Genomic DNA, 22749 nt, shown 5'->3' on the forward strand with positions numbered 1-22749 from the left:
CGTTTATAAAAATTAATTGTTTTTGACTTTTGTTCGGATCTTACTTCTGGTTCCGGAACAACGTGTTTAAAATCTTAAACCGTCGTTTAGAAAGAAAATGCAAAAACCGAAGAATTTCTATTAACTTGGGTCAAAACTATTGAAAATTCAAAAGTTTATGTTGATGTACACACTTAAATTTATAGCTGAAACTCGGCGAAATAATTGCCAAAATTGCACAGCCGATAACCGTCTCGGCAAAATGTATAATTACTGAGAATTTCGGCAATCATGAACTGTCAATTATTGTCGAACTTGTCAGCAGCAATTTTGCTGTGGGGTTGGGCAAAAGCGATCGAGATCGAATCATGGATTACCGAGTCATCAGTAATCGAGTGTAGAAAGGATTTTGCTTTATTATTACACGAAAAACTTATCACGAACGCCAAGTTTGCAGAATGAGTGTATCTTATTAATGCTCACATTAATTAAAAAAAATTCAAATCCCGAAATGAAATATCACAGATAAAAACCTTTGTTTTTAGTGCTCACCCTACTTAGCTTTTCACGTAATTCTGAAATCTCTTTCATTTGCCAAATTCGTAAATATTTCTCAGCTCCATGAGAAATGGTGACATCCGGTGCTGTACAAAATCGATTGTCATCGGTGCTGTACAAAATCGATTGTCGAATCGATTGTCGATTTGTCATCAAATCTCGGCAAACGGATTTGCTGACTTCGGTATATTTGTTTTTTATTTTACGGACAAATTCAGCAAGATATTATGCCAAACTTCGGCAATAAAATGCGCTTTACCGAGATATTAGAACTTTACAATAACGAATTTCGGCAATGAGCATGTGAATTACTGAACAATCAGTTAAATTTCGTGTTGCCAATCCAATTCGGCATTTCATTATGTCGAGCTCGAGAATCGGTTTTAAGTGTGTATGGCCAAACAAACTTTTTTGGTCTTATTCAATATTAAAAGAAAAGTTTTCACAGTAATTACTTAGTCTTTCTTTATGAGAAAGGCAAAAAGTGAGGGACCTGGGCAACACTAACTATCATAAATCGATTCTACCTGAATTTTAGAAAATATTTTCTTGGATGTCTATGAATTTTTTGAGTTGAGAGGCGTTTTTGATCCTTTTTCCCCACAGTACATTGTCCCAAACAACCATCAATCAACGGAACAACAAGACCTTGAAAGTGTTTGAAGCGTTTGATATCAGTTACGCACCAAACCAAACTGCCACAGGCGAATGACATAAACATAAAGTACATATGAAAGACAACATAATAAATACGTAATTTCAAAGTCAATTATAAACGTGATATAAACAAAAATCTGTGGCCATCATTTCATTAGAACGCGCTTGCCATACCGCGATAAGAACTGATACCGACGAAGAAAAAGAACTAGATATAAAAAAAAGTCCGCCTCCTTCCCCTGTCGAAGTCTCCCACGCCAATTCAGTGCACAGTGTCTCGAACTGTCGGCCCATTTCACGACACCAGGGGAAAAATACTACGCTGTTTGGGACGGTCGGTTTTCCGCTGCTGGTTGCGGGCGGTGGACAAACTGGACATCGCAGGCTTCCACGAAGCTTTCAGATTAATTATCATTTGTCAGTTGATAAATTAAATCAGAGATTGCTACCGCGAAGTCGCGGGGTAGAGGAGAGGGAACCCAATTCCCACCTCTCCACTGTAGCCCGGGCCTTGATTGAAGCCTACGCTTTCGTAATCTGTTGTTTAGGAGCTGTAAAACCGTGTCACATCGATACACATCGAAACCGCAACTACTGGTAGGTGTTGAGCGGCAAACGACGAACAAACCGATCATCGATAGGTGGTCAAATTTGTTAAGTTAAGCTGGTAGGCTCACTATCAACCCAATACACTCACACCCACGCGGGCACGGGCACACACGGGCGGTTGTTTCAGCACCAAAACATTATTCAAATTTAAATCCATCCAATCGGAATGTGAGTGCTATTTATGCCATCAACAGCTCGACACCGGAACTTGTTGGCAGTGTTCTGGGCTGCGCGGTAGGAAGAATTTCCAATCGGAATTCTCGGCGTATTCCGAAATGGTCTCCGGAGATCCGAATTCAATTAGTTACATCATCGCTGCCTGGCGTAGTGCGAGTGCGTGGGTTGCTTCTGCTCCTCCTACTGCTGACCAAGAACATGACAATAAACGCCAAACGATCTTGAATGGCACAACTTCCCCTAGTGCGACGTTGCTAAACGCGTTGGCGGTTGAAGGAGGACGCGTAGGAGTTTAGGCGGATGGCTTGTGGATTGATTGAATACACCAATTCCTTATTAGGATGTGGAATTCAGAACAAACAACTACTGGCTGATGTGGAGTGCACACCCCGGAGACTAGTAGATATCCCATCCCGAAGATGACCTATCCCGTATATGATCCGGTCAGTGGAGAAAAAAAAATCAACTGATAAATCCCAAGTGAAATAGTTTTCAATACAATCACGTTTAGACAATCTAAACCGTATGTGTTGTGTGTAACTCGCAGCGGTAATTTCGCAAACAATTAGCGACACGGTGCACGGTTGATTTTTCTGTTGTTGTTTTTTTTCTTTCTTCCTAATTTTTGTTCACTTCATTCAACACTAGTTTTCTGTTCTATCCGGAAAAAAACTATGCCAAGGTTCGTCGGTGATTCGATACTCAGCATTCCGAAAGTGCACCGAAAATGGCATTCACTGTCCAAGTTCCCGGATAAATTCGCTGGTTTCTACCGACGCGTAACATCCGAGAAACATGATCTCCGTTCGCACACGAAAACATGCGCCCAGATGTCGAAGCCCTAGCTGTAGCACCTAGGCACCTGGCAGAGCTTATACAAACCGTATCGAATGTAGCAAATTGAGGAGAGCGAACAAAAAGAAAAAAAAAACGAATAACTCCGGTAACTTCGACGACCGCTCGTCACGTTTGTTTGAGGTAAACTGAAAGTGACGAGTAGGAAACAATTTCACTATAGGTGTGTATCGCTGTCGCAGAAGCGGCGACGTTCTCAATCAGCAGTCAACAGTTAGCAGTTCTCTCGCTCTCAGTCCGGTGCGGTACACTCGCAGAACAGATCGACTTTCTGACCTGGCAGCAGATCGTCTGTGCCCGTGCTCTCTGGAAGTGAGGTTCCCTCGCCCAGGTGACGGCGGCGCCAAACTTACACCGACCTAGCTTTAAGGTTCGTGCGGTTAAAAATGATAAGGTCTTTGTTTTTTAGAACATACCCAGCAGTGATGCCAGATTTATGGAAATCTTCTTAGATCTATAGATCTTTGGAAATTCTACGGATTCAATTGATCAATGATTCTAAAACATGAATAGGTACTGGAAGTTTTGATTCAAATAACTCTTGTGGAGCTGTTTTCTTAAACTTTTAAAACATTCATGGATCGTTTACCGTCCCATTTTCATGAACTTGAATTAATAAATAAATAATTAATTCTTGAATTTTATTTGAATGTTACATTCGGTTTCGAAATTACAGGGTGATAAGCGCAAACAGAATATGATCATGTGTGCGCTAACTTTCCTTAGTACTTTCACTCTCCAGACCCGGAGGGCCGAGTGTCATATACCAATCGATTCAGCTCCACGAACTGAGTAAATGTCCGTGTGTGTATGTATGTGTGTTGTCAACAAAAAAAGGTCAAGATCTCATAGATGACTGGACCGATTTTGATCAAACTAGTCGCAAATGAAAGGTCTCCCCGTCACCCTGAACGCAATTGAAGGGTTTTGAGGTCGGATGTTAACTTTTTGAGTTATACAAAGTTTTATGTCAAAATTGTCAGTTTTCTATCCGAACAATATCTGTCACAACTGACCTTGAAAACAGAATATGATTTTAGACTTAGATTTCGCATGGTAATAGCTATCCAACAAGCCGTAGATAGTCAAAATCCGTCCATTTTTAACGGAGATATCGATATTTTTGTGTAAACGACTTTTCGCCTTATTCCAGTAGTAGGAGTTCTACGCGTTTGATGATAAAGCGCTGTTTCGGAGCCGAATGAAACACGATTTTTATACTGTTACATACAATTGTTTCTAAGTACCAAAAAGACTGTGTGCAGCATCTTTTTTCATTGGATTTTGCCTCGGACCGATTTTAGCACGGTTCGTTTTTGGCAACATAATCGTTCGATTATGACATGTAAACTAGATGATGGCAGCATTTTCAAGTTGAAAGTAATTTCATAATTATTTTGATTTAAACTATCTACATTAATAAATGTTGGAAGAACATAACTCCCATATACCATTCGACTCAGTTCGTCGAGATCAGCAAATGCGTATGTGACAAATAATTTCAATCAAATTTTCAATTGAGAGATCTTTAAATCCTATAAAACATCATACTTTTTAGTCAGATCCGACATCCGGTTTAGGAGATACAGGGTGATTAGTATAAAAATGTCCGTTTCACATAAATTAATCAGGTTTATCTGGTTGACAGATTTGGATAGTCGATTACCAAATAAATTTATTTCAGTTTAAGCCCAGTTTAGACCCTTTCAGTTTCAATTCTGAAGGTACCCAAAAATTTAATTCGAAGGTACCCAAAAATTTAATTTTAACAATTTCTCAAAGATGTCTACACATTCCTCAGGTGAATTTAACTGATTTTGGCTACATCGATTATAGAATTCCGATTCCAGTATCGAATCGTTTCTCAAATCTCAATCATTTTCTCAAAAAGGCCAAATCGAAATTCAAAAACAAAAATTCAAATTAAAGGACTTATGGCCCCATACAAAGTTGGTGAATTTTATCCGATTCTGGAATTACAGGATGATGTGTTTTTAAAATTCATACAGATATAGAAGATGTAAATTGTTTGGCGTATTAATTTATGGCCATTATTTTGGGTTATGCTAATAGAAAAAAATTAATATTAAAATAAACTTATGGTCCCGCACAAAATTGGTGAGTTTTATCCGATTCCGACTTCCAATTTTGAAATTACAGGGTGATGAGTTTTTAAAATTCAAACCGTCATAGAAGATGACGATACCAAAAAATTTTCAAAGTTGGGCTCAAAACTATTTCAATTGTCATTTTTTTACGTTTTGCTTTCAGCTCATCAGTGCGTCAGCAGTTTATCTTGAAATATTCACGCCACCTAACGGTTCAACAAAAACCGCTGAGCAGACGTAAAGTTAATGCTATTTACATATACACTTATCACACCGAAGTGCTATGTCTTTACTGACGTGCCGAAAGAAACGAAACTAGGTGACGACGTTTTGGCCGTCAACAGATAGTAGTTATTTAGGGGTTTGGTACCACGTGGGTATCGGATTTGTGTTAAGTACACATAACTATTTTCATTTTTACGTTTCGCTTTCGGCTCATCAGTGCGTTTATGTTGAACCGTTAGGTGGCGTTAGCAGTTCAACATAAACTGCTGACGCACTGATGAGCTGAAAGCGAAACGTAAAAAATGAAAATAGTTATGTGTACTTAACACAAATCCGGTACCCACGTGGCATCAAACCCCTAAATAACTACTTCAATTGATTCGTTTTACTAATTCATGGACAGACGAACTATTTTTGATTATGCTGGTCCTTAAATACCGTTTCTGGAAGTACCATAAATAATGACAAAAAATTTAAAGAGAACATTTCGCTTCTACCTCTCATGGAATGCTAAATCGATTGTCTCACGGTTAGAGTGAAAGAAAAAAATTTAAGATTTCACACAATTACTATCTTCGATTCGTCTTGCAGCTTCAAAATTTTAATTACAATTCATAAAAAAGGACGGTCATTGAAATATTTTCATGAAAGCAAAATACAACGAAAATAACTCACGCGAAAAACAGATGCTGATTGATAAAAAAGTATCATCTCACTGCTAGGTGGATTGACCCCGTATTTTTTTCTATTTGAAAGTTTTCCCATTGTGTTATGAAAAAAAAATTTTTTTTCTTTAAATTACCATTAACCAATTTATTTTTGGTGTCCGTGAAATTTATTTTTATTATATTATTGATAATTGTATGTCAATAAAACTGTTTCGGCTTCGAATATTAGTAGAAAGTGCGCGTTAAATACTAATAAAATAACCATTATGGCAAATCTAGTATTAGGTTACATTCCGATATATGTCAACATAAAGCTGTTAAGTGTGTGTGTGTTTCATCGACAGCGCATCTGATATTTTATTATATTTTACAAAGGGCCAATCCAGATTAACCTTACAGTAAATATTTAATTGTAAAACGAAAGAAAACGGAAAGTCGAATGATTCCAAGCTGACTCTAAAAATATCGTGTGTTGGTTGGCATTAGGCCCTTTCAGGAAGAATTCTGACATTTTGAACCTGTGAGTGTATTAATGCGATATTTTGTTTTGAGTGCTATCGCAATTGGATTAAATGAATTAAAATCCATCGAGATGAAATTAGGAACCGAGTGGTGAACATATCAGAAGTGTTTTCAGCTTTTTTTTTGAATATTAGTTCATTTTACAAGAAATGTGAATCAGTTCTCAATGTGGAGCTTCGCCTTAAGCAGAAATATGAAATAATTACACTCAAACCTCCGTTTGCGTTAACTTTTTTTACGTTACCTATTTTTACGTAACTCGTTTTTTCGAACAAAATCCCAAATAACGTAATCTTTTTTTACGAACAAAATCTCAAATAACGTAAACTTTTTTTACGAACTTACTTCGTAAAAAGAAGTTTTTGCATACAATGAACATCATTTCCCGCTCATTTATATACCATGGAAAATACTACAATATGGGTATTTTCGGAATGGGTTTGATGAGTAGATGTCGGAAAACGATGTTTGCGGTGGTTCTGAATTCCAAGATGGCGACTTTCGGTTTATTGATATTCCTTGAAAACCCTTATAATATGGGTAGTTTTGGAACTGGTTTAATGAGTAGATCTCGTAAAAACGATGTTTGAGATAGTTTTGAATTCCAAGATGGCGACTTCCGGTTTATTGATATTCCTTGAAAACCCTTATAATATGGGTAGTTTTGGAACTGGTTTGATGAGTAGATCTCGTAAAACGATGTTTGAGGTGGTTCTGAATTCCAAGATGGCAACTTCCGGTTTATTGATATTCCTTGAAAACCCTTACATTATGGGTATTTTTGGAACGGGTTTAATGAGTACATGTCGGAAAACAATTTTTGGGGTGGTTTTGAATTCCAAGATGGCGACTTCCGGTTTATTGATATTCCTTGAAAACCCCTATAATATGTGTATTTTTGGAACGGGTTTGATGAGTAGATGTCGGAAAACGATGTTTGAGGTGGTTCTGAATTCCAAGATGGCGACTTCCGGTACATTGATATTCCTTGAAACCACTTATAATAGGGGTATTTTTGGAACTTTATAAAATGGGTATTTTTGTAGCTGGTTTGATAAGTACAAGTCAGAAAACGATGTTTGAGATGGTTCTGAATTCCAAGATGGCGATTTCCGATATATTGATATTTCTTGAAAACCCTTACAATATGGGTATTTTTGGAACGGGTTTAATGAGTACATGTCGGAAAAAAAATTTTGAGGTGATTCTGAACCCTCATAGTATAGGTATTTTCGGAACGGGTTTGATGAATGAATGTTGGAAAACGATGTTTGAGGTGGTCCTGAATTCCAAGATGGCATAGCCATCTGCTCTAGTTTTTTATATCCAGAATTTCACTTGTCAGCAGTTTCAACAGTCTTGATAATCTGAAATTCATTCGTCTGGTGTTTTAATCTTTTCTACTTAATCTGGCTATAATTTAGATCTCCCGCAGATATTAGGCTACTGCTCCAAAAATGTAAGCTATTACGAAAATATATGCATATTGTGAAAGTATTCAAGTAATTCGAGACATATCGACTCAAATTGTAAGGGTTTATCAAGGAATAACCGAAAGCCGCCATTTAAGATTTCAGAACGACTTCAAACATCGTGTTCCGACATGTACTCATCAAACCCGTTCCAAAAATACCCATATTGTAAAGGTTTTCAAGGAATATCAATAAACCGGAAGTCGTTATCTTGGAATTTTGAATCATCTCAAACATCGTTTTCGGACATGTACTCATCAAACCAGTTCCAAAAATACACATATTATAAGGGTTTTCAAGGAATATCAATCAACCGGAAGTCGCCATCTTGGAATTCAGAACCACCTTAAACATCGTTTTCGGACATGTACTCATCAAGCCCGCTTAAAAAATACCCATATTGTGAGGGTTTTCAAGGTATATCAATAAACCGGAAGTAGCCATCTTGGAATTTTGAATTACATCAAACATCGTTTTTTGGCATGTACTTATCGAACCCGTTCCGAAAATACCCATATTCTGATGGTTTGTCACGAATATCGATGAACCGGAAGTTGCCATCTTGGAAATTGATGCGACCTAGAACATCCTTTTTCTGCAAATACTAATAGTTTTTGTTCCATAGTTATCCATTATATTATACATATCCAATAATATATATATACATAGGGAAAACTTTATTTACGTTGAAAATTCCAAATAACGTAAACTTTTTTTACGTTAAAAATTCCAAATAACGTAAACTTTTTTACGTCATAACTCGATTTACGAAGTCCCGATTATTACGTAAATGGAGATTTGGGTGTATAGTGATTTTAGCGGCTACATCAGGTTTTTGTAATAACATCTTTTAAAATGAGAAAAAATGGAAGCCGTTACTCTACGTAATTTCATTAAATAAAATATTAGCTATGCAGTCAATAGTAAGAGTTTTTTTTGAAGTTCGTTTTGTTTCACACTTTTCGTAAATGACCATTTGTATTCGTAGTATCATAGAGCATGTTCCAAAATTAACAAGACAACGTAGCGACAGAAATCGAAAATTTGACTATTGACGATAATTTTTAGAAAGTTTCACATTGTATTATTTGTTCAACGCTTCTGTTTTTTGTTAATGCAACATAATAAAATATTCCAGTTTTCCTTGGAAATGGACTACGTTAAGGGCCGAAACATCGGACAGTAAACAAACTTTGTTTGTACTGAGACTGCCGCTTTTCCGAAAAAACTAGTACAATTATCAGCAAGTAGAGACTTACATGTTGGAACAGTTTTTAGCACAGTTGTGCAGACATTTTTACCATTCGTTGTAATCTTGATAAAACGTAGAACCATCTAACGAGAATAGCAGATTTGCGTCCTGCAGATAGATAAGAGTTTTTCGAAGGTCTGAATGTTTTCTGTTTTGACAAATTTTTCATATTTTCCATCGGGAATTTCCTAAAACCACCCGCTTGCAGTTTACTTGGACGATAGCCTTAAAATGAAAATTGCGGAAATTGTTGAAAAAGTGTTTTAACTGTGGTAAAGTGTTTTATTTTTGAAATTAAAAAAAAAGTGTTCTATATTTTTGCCAGTGAGTAGATTTTTTTAGAGTGCCCAACCAATCTCCCCACTTCTTTTTCGACACCATTTACCGTTTCCGAGTTACAATGATTGAAAGAAATTTTCATGCGAAAAAAACTTTTCACCTTTTTTTTTGTTTCAATTATAGGTCATTCGCCTCTTCGGGTAAAAAAAAAACTTTCTGACCTTATGTGCGGGGTTGGGAATCTTACCCTCCGTGGGCTCCGTGAAAGGCATCGACTATCCCTTCACAATATACCCGTCCCCTTTCCTTTTTTTTTTGAAAAATTAGTCTTGAGTCAAATTAACCACTTTCTTGTTTCTTGATTTTGCCACTTTTTCAGCTGTTGATTTCTGGAATTTCTCAACTGGTTTCTTTTTATATTTTTTTCGGACAGCGAATATTTCACATTGTAGCAATCTGGCATCGCTGCATACCAGCACTGAGTAGATCCCAATAGTACCTCTGCTTGAGCGCAAGGTCAGTGTGATGGTACCATAAGGCACTGAGCTTGTGCGGTCAGAGTCTCGTGTCTCAGAGTACGCCCCGAGGGTTGAAGATCGTCAAACGATATGGTGGTATTGTTGTTGTTGTCGTCGTCGTCCAAAAAAGGTCCGACTCCACGGTTATAGGTGATGATGGCCAAGATAATTACGTCAGTATTTGTTATTGGAACCTGAACGCTCCATTGCACGAATATCTGCGAATGGATTGCGAGGGCGTTGTATCGAATCGCAACAATCGTACCAAAAGCCGAAAAGGATTTGCATACTGTTTTGCTTGATGTTGGAAGTAAAGTAGAGCGGAACCTTGTGCGGAGGTTGCTTTACATTGCCAAGGTGTCCGCGATGAGTAGGCGTAATGATACCTACTGCCTACATCAGACTGTTGGATCATAGTGATCTTGAAAAGTGTTTTATTGCCAACCAGCGATTCTACGATTAGGAAGTTCTCCAAACCTAGCACTCAGCGTGTGTGTGCGATTGTTTTTAGTACATGTAGTTCAGTCTAGCATGTTCCGCATTAATTTGTCTCGTTGACTCAATTCTGCATTGTTCAGCTATATGCCACCACAACAGCAGTCAAATCTACAATGGGTTTCACGCTTGGCTGATTCCCGGAGCCAAGTCCATTCTCATTAATTTACATTGAATCGACTGAGCCGAATTTTAGTACAACATTCAATTTACGGTACTGTTCACTAGGACACCGACACAATTGACTCGAACCAAACACAAAACGAACGAATTTCCCCGCGAAGGAAAGAACAACCAAAACAATAACATACGGCAAAGCCTCACCCGTCATCGCACGTATATTTACAACTTTCCTTCAGTTCAAAGTTTGCTTTTTTCCCCTCACTCTCTCTGCTCTGCTCTCCCATTCCAGTGACCTAGGAGAAGGAAGTGGTAAATCTTGTACAGTGGGGTCTCGTACAACGCGGATTCGGTTTTGCCGGTATTCGTTGTTGCCGGATTCATTATTGCCGGATAACCGCGATAAACGGGACCCAGAGCATATGGGATTTCGACTGATTGGGGCTGTCAACGGTTTTCTCGCTTCGGTCAACAGATAGAGCCACACTATCTTGGGCCAACTTGTTGTAGATACATAGACCAACAATTTAGTGTAGTTTGACAGACAATTAGTTAAGAACTGTTCCGCTAGGGGCGCTTAGAAAAATGTATTATATAAATCATCATTCAAGGAGGTAAAAACAGATTAAATAGTGTGAACAGTTGTAAAAATTTTTCTCACTTGGTGACGTTGGTGTGCAATTCTGGGTTGGAGATTCCTGTAATCTTGATTTTGTTGATTTATTAAGATCGTTTTTTCGAGGGTTTACGAACTGGTTAGAAGGTTGATAAAAGCTTGTGTGTGAATTTAAGAGCAGTGTATCTTCCTCAACATTTCTTGGTTTATCAAAAAGTATTCGATAATGGGAACAGTAGTTTAGTATTCAAAAAAGGTTGCGCTATTGCGATCATGTTGACTTAGAAAGCTATTTTTTGGGAAAATTATATTTGTTTGTTTCGTGATTTATACTAGTTGACGGTAGAGATTTCTTCTACAATGCTTGTGTAGGAATTAATAGCTGTCTGATCGTGGACAAACTTGATAAGAAATATGTTTACTTTTATGGGATTTCTCAAGTTTCGAAATATGCGGTTTCTATATAGTTTTCTGAATTTTTTGGTTTGCTAAAATAGCTGTTATTTCAGAGGATTCGCAAAATGATGCGAACTCATGTGCTTCCCTAAGTCATAAAATGATCTACTAAGCATACATCCTACGCGACGCTATAGTAACTGTGTTAGTGTGTTTCTGAAGAATTACTTTCTCGCATACATATACATACACAACTATATACTAGTTCAGTCGCGTTGAAAGCTAGAATATAAAAACAACTACAGTGCAACAGAGAGAACGATCATAGATTCTTTCTGTCGTTTCATTTGGTTGTGTTAGAGACGTGAAGATGTAATTTTTTCCTATATATACGTTATAGCTAACTTTCTGAGCATCCAGTAGAAATTAAGCAGATAGGGCATTTTGGGCGCGTGAAAAAAACCTGGAACGGGAAAAATTCAATTTTCATTGGTTTTCGTTTACCAATCGTCTGCTACAAAATTTTTGATTCAATTTACGAACTTCACAAAATGACATGCTATGACAGATCGAAGTTACCGTTCCAACTTTTTTTCAGGCTTGATATTTGAAGTGTTAATAATGTACCAAATCACGTGCTTTAAAAAATTTGCAGCATTCGAATCTCCCAGTAACCGGAGCAATGAAAAAGGCTGGATGACTCGAGAAATTTCCCAAGATTGAATGCAAAACTGTTTCATTCACGAGTTAGAATAATTTTGCTTAAATCGCAACATCGGAATTGCTTTGATTGCATTCAATCAGTTTTAGTTCAAATTAAGTCATGAACGTTGAAAAAATGCTGGAAAAAACTACTTCCATCTTTTTTTTAGCCTGGTACACAAATCGATGATATTGAGAATAATTTCTGAAATTAAGGATTTCGGTGAAAAGATGGGTGCTGAACATCTTTCTCGTGAGGAAATTGATGACATCATCGCTGATAAATTGATTACGGCAATGGTACTGTCTTTTTGGCTCTTTATTGTTAACTCTGTTTGCTTTTCGTAGTTTTCCTTGCAGTGATCCCTATAAACTTTCCCTTGCAGTGATCCCTGCAAACTTTTCGATTTTTGCTTCTTATCAGTTCACCGAAATATGTCTTTGGTCGTTTACGTAGCAGCTTTTGTTACAATCTCGAATTAGTTATCTGCACTTGTTACAAAAACTGAATTTATAGATTTACTGCCTGATGAAGAGTGTGACTATGAAATTTTCGCTCCATTGGGCTGTTCAATAAAAAAGGTTTAATTCAAATAAAAAATAAAATCAAACTATATGAGCAATATATGTCACATTTTATGTACTTAACATTATATAATTGTATAAATAATCAAAACATTAAGTATGAAATTCTAGTTTTCACACTATCAAATTCCTCAGATTTCAGATGTCGATAGCTTATTCAGCTTACTTTAGTAACTTACTAACGCCTTCTAGAAAAAACAGTTCAAAATCTGTCTCTCCTTCATCAACTTATTCAAAAACTTATCGATAAGATCACTCTCATAAACAAGTATTTTATTCAGTTACAGAAGATCACAATAAGAGCTGTTTCATCAATCGTTCAATAGGTATTGGAACCTTAAAACACCTTCTCGAAGAAACCATCTTAATAAGTCAACATGATTTTGAGTTGCAGGAATTTCGAACGTTGAATGGCACACAAGAGTCAGCCATGCGAGAAATTTCAATTACTGTTTACACCATTTGATCTGTTTTGACCTCCGGAACATTCTTTCCGAAAACACCGACACCACCGAAAGTAAAATATTCGCGATATTTCATGTTCAAACTGTTTTTCTATTGTGAACATATGAATTATTTCATGCTCTTTTTAAAGCGCCCTTGGCGGTGCAGTTCTCTGCAAATTGTCGGTCAAACTACACTAAATTGTTGGTCTAACTTTCTACAACAAGTTTGCCGAAGATGGTATAGCTCTATCTGTCGACCGAAGCGAGATAATCGTTCACAGCCCCAATCAGTCGAAATCCCATATGCTCTGGGTCCCGTTTATCGCGGATTCGCTTTTCACGCCCCCGGTGTACCGCGTTATACGAGACCCCTCTGTAATTGCCACCATCATGACCATGCCGTTTGGGAAATGTGCCGAGCTCTACACATACACACACACGCTCGCTAACGACTTTGCCACTAGTTTCTGCTAAGTAGGGGAAAGTATTATAAAGCGACCCCCTTCCTTTTTTTAAGAAATTCATGACTTTTCTGAACAAAAGTTTTAAAATTAACACTATCTTTTCGTAAGATCTTTCTGATATGCAAGTTTAGCAGTTGTCGTCATTGGGCTGCTTTTCGATGTAAGGTTTTGCTACGACTAAACAAGCATTTTTACCGTATAAAACGTCTAATGGTCGGTTGCTACTTAGTAATTAACATTTAGCAGTGCTAATGTCTCTATTTACAGTATAAAAATCCAGAGAAACAAAGCCATTTCTTTGATATACGAATTTTCTCATGACAGTCACTCTACGGACATTATGTGTGTTGATTCAACAGCATGCTTCGAGTTAAAATATTGTTTCAAAGTTTTATAACGGTTATTAACACAAAATGTAGCTTTGGGATGATTAAAAATGTTGGTTTCCAATTGTAATTGATTGATTATGCAATTGATTTCTGATGCAAAGAATATCTTCTATATCGGCTTTTCTTCTATATCGACATTTCAAGGGGGGCATATTGCATCATTGTTGTTGGACATACCAATGATTTGTTGTAAGGCATATTATACGGTTGCTGGGGCATTATGCCTACGACAAGCGAACAAACTGAGAATGTGGTCGTTTTGGAAAATATGTTTGCATCAATCAATCATCACTTTTACCGAAATCATTGAAAATTCTGTTCCTCAGATGTATTGCAAAGAAATACCTACATTTTCGAAGAAAATATATCAGTACATTAAGAAATATCTCAATGTTTTTCTAAGGGGGACATATTATAACACTTTACCCTAACTATGGGGAACATATGTTTAACGAACGGACAGAGAATGTTTTTGTATACCATGGATTGCATGCATGTTGTGAGTAACGGACTCTCATTCTGAATCAGATGGAGCGGACCACCTCGACCGTGAAATTTTTGGCTGTGCCAGCTGGTTGTAGTGCACTCACGGTCTGGTCGTTCGGGTAAACTAGAGCATTTCTGGGGGATACCGAAAGCAGATTCGATTAATTGTTTTCGTGTCATTGAGATTCTTTTTTCAGAAGGCGATTCTTGAAAAATAATCGTTAAAATAGATTTTTTGAACGACTTTAACATAGAAATGGTCCCGCTAACGACACAATAGAATAATAATGGCAAGGATGGCTTTTATCGTATCAAAGAACGCTCTCTAGCAACTCTTCACACGATTCAATCAGTGCCATCAAAGAGAGACGGATATCATCGCAACAGCAAAAAACCGGCAGGGTTCATTTAACACAGAATAGACACCAGTGCGATAGCGAATTTCTCTCGATGACCTGTCTGAGCATCACGAGTTAGCACGCTGCTGTGGGGATTCTTTCTGAAGCAACAAACGGTCGCTTATTCTCGTTTCGCGATCCGATTCTATATGGGCAGTTCGTAATTGCGATAGAATCATTTTACTATTGCCGCTTATTCTAACTATGTGCATATAACCTTTGTATAATTTTTGTCTGTGAAAATGTATGTGAATTCTCCACACAAGGTCTTTAAAATATTGCAATCTAGTATGCGAATCATCAAGTCGAACCATCGATTGGATTTTCTGCGATAATTGTCAACCTGCGATTCTCTCTTGGTAAATTCCACACAGCACCGATCATTATCAGACTGTAATTTTTTTTAAGGGACGTGAAATATTCAGAGTATGAAGTGGAGCGAAGAAATTGTAGAAAAATTCTCTCACGGTTAATGCATAGAGAGACACGGATTCTTGTAGCATCTTCTACCGGATTGAAAATGTTGTATACAATATAGAGAAATATCGAGCAGCTTCTGTCAAATTATCAGCAATCACCAACACTGAATAATGGTACTACATTTTTCGTTGACGAAGGATTTTAACAATATCACGAATTTCTCACACAGTAAATACATCGATTTGTAACCACTAGTTTTATGATTTGGAACCACTAGTTTTATATGTCATTATTCGACATCGATCTATACGAAACTTTTGTCATCGAATTATTTCAGTTCCAATTATTTTTTTCATTAGCAGTCAAATCAATCCGGCGTATTTTGTTCTCTTTGCGATAATCATGTGATTTTTGAGGTTCCCACAGTGTTTTTGCCTTTCTCATATATATTTTTTATATCGTTTATTTATACCCGACTTTAACCAAATTTTGGTCGTTCGCCTTGTTTGTTTCCAAAAAGGGAGAGGGGGGGGGGGGGGGTTGAAATCATGGGGAGAGGGGGAGGGAAGGTATTTGTAAATTACAATATGTTATTTTACAATTAATATATATCAGAGGTTTTCTCATATAGAAAGGCTATGCAATCACTGAAAAAAAAATTGTCACTCAATTTTCTCAGAGATGACTAAACCGATTTTCACAATCCTAAATTCAAACGAAAGTTTTATGGTCCCATAGCTGGCTATTGATTTTTATCTTCATCCGACTTCCGGTTCCGTAATTACAAGACAATATGTGCAAACCATGTTGGAAAAATGCAAACTTAATTTTCTCGGAAATTTCTCAACTGATTTTTACAACGCAAATAACAATTCTTTAAAAAGTCCCCGAAAAGTTGAACCAGATCGGACTTTCGGTTCCGGTATTACAGGGCGATAAGTGAAAAATTTTCAATTTCATGAGTATTTTTTCAAAAGTAATTGCGAAACGAGGTGCAAATTTTTATAAAACTTATTGATAAATTCATCAGTTGGCAGACCTTGTTAGTTAGTGTATATATAAATCTAAAAGCTCCAAAAACGGAACTCACTTCGACTTATCAGCAATGGTTAAACCGATTTTCGGAAATCATGATTCAAATTAAGAGGCGGGTAGGGTCTAACACTTTTGAAAAATCATTTTTTTTATGCTTGACATTTTCTCATAGTAAAACAATTCAAGAATATTCTGTGAAATTTCCAAGCCAATCGGAGCAAAACTCAGCAAGTTATGGGCTTTATCTCATTCGGCGAAGAAGTGAGAGTTCGCACACAGGCAGGCACGTACCCAGAGGGGGTGCCCAAGGGGCCCTGGCCCCTCCCGAAAACGGAAATTAAAGATTGCTTTTTACATACTAATCCATTTATTTCTTATACATAGAAAACTTTTTGGTTAAATATTTTGGTTTCACAAAAAATCTTTGGGAGCCAAAACGGCGGAGGAAGCCAAACAAAAGTTATGATATGATATCATGAGTCTAGTGCTCCTTTAGATTGCACTGTGAAATTGTATTTTCGAGAATTTCGTGGTGATCGAGACTCCACTACCGATGAAGCCCGTAGCGGCAGGTACTTCGATGCGTTTATAAAGGACAATGTCAAAACTACACGAGATGGTGCTGGATGACTAGAAATAGAAGGTGCGCGAGCCAACAGATGCAACAAGGATTAGTACATAGCGCACTTACCATAGTTTGAGTAAGATTCTGCAGATGAAAAAGATATCCGCTGGATACCGCTGATACATACTAAAAACTGAAAAAACGAACGCAAACGCACTTCGGAAACGTGTTAGACTATGCTGCAGCAAATTAGGTTGGGCTTTTTGATAACTGTTGACGAAACCTGGATCCATTATTACATGCCAAGAAATGTAATTATTATCCGACAATGAACTAAAGCCGGAATGAGTATTCCGAGGCAGTCTAGGGAGGCTCAATGGGTTATTACGTCGGTTATCTGGGAATAACATGGCATACTTTTCATGAACTGCCTTGAAAAAGAAAAAATAAACCATCGACAGTGAATCAATATGCATGCATTATTGGAGCGATTGAATAACGAAAAAATAGACAGTGTGCCTGTACATAAGAGCAACGCCATCATCAACGATTTAGGGTTCCAATGGCTTCCCCATTCACATTATTCACCCAATTTGGCTTCCTCGAACTATCACGATCTCCTTGCGCTTATTTGTTTCAAACTATCAAGAAATCGATGTGAGTTTCATTTTGGAGTGTTCGACCGCTACTTCCGGAACCTGACATTGGGAATTTATTTTTGATCTGGGCCCCTCCCGAAACGAAACCCTGGGTACGGGCCTGCACACAGGCCCATGATTTCTGCTTTAATTGACTTAAAAACTTGACAAAACATTCTTGAAATGTTTCATTATAACTAAATACAAAAGCAAAAATATAATAGTTTGAAAATGTTAGACCCTACAAGCTCCCGAGAGTAATAAATTGTTTCCTTCGATTTTATAGACAAAAACCTTTGAACGCGTTTTTCTCGGAAGCAGGTTTTGAAAGTCGGTGTCCATCGTCATTCAAATTTGCACACACTTTCTACATGAAAAATACCAGACCTCAACGTTTTCCTCTTTGTTATTTATGAATTTGGAGAGGTTTTTCAGCTACAAAATGGCTGATTTTTGCGTGAAAAATCGTATTTTCGACTTTAACCAACCACCAAAAATTCAAAAAATTATTTAAAAAAATTGAGGTTTAGGAAAATATCCACTCTATCTATGTTGCTTTGATTTGTTGACTTATGATTAGTCTGCGCTGAGATACAGTGGACACCGCAAATCATGATTTTCAAGAAGCGTACCTCAAAAGTACCTCTTCAACGACTTATTTCTCAATATTTTTCCACGAAAAACTTACAAAATGTTGTTCGAATGATGCTTTGTATTATGCAAAACGTTTGAATTTATTTTGTTGATAATGATGTTTTTTGACTCCCCCCCCCCCCCCCTTGAAGCTCCTATGGTCTATGGACACTGTGCAATTTCGTCCAAATCCGACTTCCGGTTTTGGAATAAGATGGTGATGAGTATCAAAACTTTAAAACTGTCATATAAAATGAGGCAAAACCGATACGCATCGGTATGTGCTGGTATGGAAGAAGAAAACATCACCGCCTAGCACACAGTGTGCTTTGTTTAATATGTATAGCGTGTAGGGTTGCCAAATTTAAATCTACAATAACTTGACATAACAAATTTAAATCTATATTAACTCGAATACTATGAATACTATTTACACTTGAAAAATATTGTTTGCATGGTATTGAATTATCTGATTCATAGGCGACTACTTTGTAGAACAAATCTTGTGGGGATGGTGGAACCACTACATATTTTCATGCTCTTGGTTTCATGGCTTGCTATTGAATTTTATTCGAATCGAACTTTCGGTTCCGGAGTAACAGGGTAAAGAATGCAAAAAAAGAAAAGGAAAAAAGTGCACTCGTTTCTCTCAGCGATCACTCAACTGATTTTCTTCAACTTAGATTCATATGAGAGGCCCTAAAGTCCCAGAGCTTGCTGTTGATTTTCACCCGCATCCGACTTCCGATTCTGGATTAACGGGGTAAATTGTATTAAAAAAATAAAAACAAATGCACTCGATTAGAGACGATCAGAGACGGATGGACAAGTTTTTACAAGCTTAGGTTAATATGAAAGGTCTTACAATCCCATAAAACTCTATCGAATTTCAGCGAGATATAACTTCCGGTTCCGTAATTACAGAGTGCTAAGTATTTTGTGCTCTCTGCAATAATAAAGTGATCTTTGTGTGTCTTAAAAAGGCTGAGTCGATTTTCACAAAACTAGACTTAAAGGAAAAGGTTTTACTGTCTTAAAGACTGCCATTGGCTTTTGTTCAGATCCGACTTTCGGAACAACAAATTTCCGTCATTTAAAGTGACAAAACACAAAACTCCGAAGAATTCTAGTAAAATTGACTCAAAACTTTTCATAAATTGAGTTTATTCCAAAACAAACTTTGCTGTTCTTATTGAAGATTCAATGGAAAGTTTTTTGAAGACTCCCTTATTAATATTTATGAAAACATGAGGCATATGAGAAAGGCATCATTATACCATTATCAGTAACTTCAACACTGAATGTAAGAATGAGATATTTATTGTTGTGTAATTCTATTATTTCCATCTCTGTGAAGTTCATACATGCTGAAGGTGATAAATTCCTCTAGATTTGTGCAATTTATTCAAAAAGCACTGGGAGCCATTTTCAACGGGTGGTTGTTCCCCCGAACGATCCTAATGCGGCAGTTTGTGTTTTTTTTTCGTCTCTCAAACCCAAATACTTCTCAGCGTGTAAATTTGCACTTTAATTAACCCACAGAAGCAAAGAGACATTAACACAGTGGTTCCTCGCATCTGGGTCATCTAAGAAACGGAGAGTCTAAAATCTCCCATCTTAACCACTCATTGAAGTCTTCTGTTTCGATTCGCCAATCTGTGGGACTTTGTTTTCTCGTTGATTTTCTTCTAATGAAGCAAACTGTCTCCATCTGTAAGCTCAAGTAGCAGTTTAGTCTTAATTTTATTGTTTCTTTTTTTCTAATTCGTAGAGTGTAGATAATGGAATTGCATTTATCACTTTAGAGCAATTTGTTATTCATTATACCAAGACAATTCTTTTGCACGAAGAAGTGTAAACAACGCAAATATCCACACAGCTAAAAAATCAACGCTCGAAGAAAACTGTAAATGGAAATGAATTTGTTACTTTTTGCTACCACGCAATTATGGGAAGACAAAAGTAGGAGTGGTTTTTTTGGGTTTTGTGGGACGAAAGACAGTTTTCGGTGAGTGTGAAAAAAGGTTCATTGCTGTTAGATAGGACAATCCGTTGAATAAGTTTCAGGTGTTCGTTCCTCCATATACAGCGAAATTAGTTTCTGGTACTTCAGAAATGTTACATAATCCAGCTAATTCTTACATGCATTCTTATCATGTTTATTAAGGGGGGACATTAGTTCGGTCCGTTTTCAAAAGATGTTATGAATATTGAACAGTAACAGCTGATGTGGACAGTTTTAACAGGTTAAACATCTGTCATTAATATTCAGTTCATATTGCTTCGAGTTTTTATGAAAAACCTTGTTAATTTTGAGCAATTTTCTGTTAACTAAGCGTCATTTGCAGAAAGATTTAGTTTTCTAGTTTAATTGGAAGAAAAGTATTGAAAGTTGGAGACAGACCTCGCTCCGGATCAACCAAAAAACTCGAAGACAAACATTTGGAGGCATTACTCAATGAAAATCCGAGTCAAACACAAGAGAAGCTTGCAGAATCGTTGAAAGTGACTCAACAAGCAGTTTTTGTACGATTAAAATTCATGGGAATGATTCAAAAGCAAGCGGTATAGGTCGCAATTGATGCGTTTGAGCCGTGCATTACGAGAAGAACAGCCAGAATGCAAGCAAAGACATTACAAAGTTATTCTCGGACATGACAACGTTCGGCCCCATGTCGCAAAAAAAACGTGAAAAAATATTTGGAAACGCTCAAGTGGAACATTTTGCCATATTCTCCTGATATTGCTCCTTTTGATTACTGGTTGTTCCGACAGATGTAGAACGATCTGGCAGGTTATTGGTTTTCTTCTTTCGCAAAAAACGTAAGTTGGTTTTAAACTTGGATCACCTTAAGAGTCGAGGCAATTTTTCGAGACGGAATTCGAAAATTGCCTGAGAGGTGGGAAAAAGTAGTAAGTAAAGACTGTTGCAGAAAGTATGGACGCAACCAAAAACCGCTGCCATTTCGCAATGGTTCAGAATCTGTCAATTTTTATGGCTGCGTCCTGTTGTTTACACTCTTCTCTTACCACTTGTGCAGTTGTTTATTCGTTTTCATTAGTTTGTTTCGAAATGCGTGGACTTTCAGCAGAACAACGTCGAAAAATTGTGTACAAATGATGCACAGAACGCGGACTGTCACTGAGAAAGATAGTAAAAATGGAAGTAGTAAGTGAAAAAACCGAGCGAAATGCAATCAGGAAATTCGGTGAGGATAACACCTTTGACGATAAACCGAAAATGGGTCGAAAAAAAAAGGTCCTGCTAACCCTCAGTTGGATAAACGTATACTGAAGGCGTTCGAGCAAAAGAAGAAGGTTTCAGTTCAGGATGTGGCCAACAATATGGGCACTTCGAAGTCAAATGTTCTTCGTGCTAAAGAACGTTTGAATCTTCGAACCTATAAGAAGCAGAAACAACCAAAACGTAGTCCGAAACAAGAAGCATTGATCAGGCCGAGGGTTCGAAAGCTGTACAATACGATTCTTGCTGGAAATTTGAACTGCACAATCATGGACGACGAAACCTACGTGAAACTCGATTACAAATCCTTGCCGGGACCACAATATTATAAGGTGCGAGAAGTGCAAGTGTTAAACCAGTCCGAGACATCGATTGAAGTCGAAAAATTTGGTAAGAAAGCTATGGTCTGGCAAGCAATTTGTAGCTGCGGTAAGATTTCGAAACCCTTCATCACCACTGCTTCAATGAACAGCGAAATATACATCACGGAATGTTTACAAAAATGACTTCTACCCATGATTCGAAACCACAAGGATCCTGTTGTCTTCTGGCCAGATCTAGCTTCTTGCCACTACTCGAAATCAACGGTAGAATGATATACTACCAAAAATGTCACTTTCGTCCCAAAAGACATGAATCCACCAAATTGACCACAACTTCGACCAATTGACTAATTTTGGGCATTAACGAAGACACAACTTAGGAAACATGTCTCGGCAGCCGAAACCATTCAACAGTTCGAAAAAGATTGGAAAAAAGTGTCAAAACTTGTCGCCAAGAAGTCTGTACGGAATTCAATGAGGAACGTTCGCAAGAAGGTGCGCCAGCTAGTCTACAATGGCTAAGTAGCAAATGTTGAGAATAATATTCTGTTGTTGTAGTCTAATATTATCAGTATATCGAATAAAATTTGAATATTTGACACTTGTGAATTATTTACAGCGAAATCAAAGTGCGTCCATACTTTCGGGGACAGTCTATACTTTTCCCATGTTTCTGTAATTGCGTAAAATTCAGTCCAATCGATCCTTTTTATTCGACTTCATCATAATTAGAAAAGTGTTGGTCAGCCAGGCTATGTCGCATCAACCGGAGTAAACAGTAATCGGAACGAGCAGTGTCTACGCAATATAGCGAGTGGGGTAGGACTGCCTATTTGTGCGTGTTGTTTTTACCGGTTGTGCACCATGTGGGCGAACATTGTTATGTTGCAAAATTACATTGTCGTATTTATCGGT

General features: G+C 37.3%; 1 protein-coding gene across 48 annotated transcripts in view; it reads right to left on the reverse strand.

The window, feature by feature from the left end:
* LOC131437101 (dystonin) overlaps positions 1-22749 on the reverse strand; it is a 531610-nt gene that overhangs the window by 145478 nt on the left and 363383 nt on the right. For 3 of the 48 annotated variants that reach the window (XM_058606242.1, XM_058606232.1, XM_058606231.1), the window contains exon 1: positions 2863-2965. The exons of 40 other annotated variants lie outside the window; for them this stretch is intronic. The gene's annotated coding sequence lies outside the window, so the exon portion shown is untranslated. Of the gene's footprint in view, positions 1-2862; positions 2966-22749 lie in introns of those variants that run through there. 5 more of the 48 variants (XM_058606250.1, XM_058606241.1, XM_058606246.1 and 2 more) reach the window with 3 other exon arrangements.

This window comes from Malaya genurostris, chromosome 3, assembly GCF_030247185.1.
Source record: "Malaya genurostris strain Urasoe2022 chromosome 3, Malgen_1.1, whole genome shotgun sequence".
NCBI lineage: Eukaryota > Metazoa > Arthropoda > Insecta > Diptera > Culicidae > Malaya > Malaya genurostris.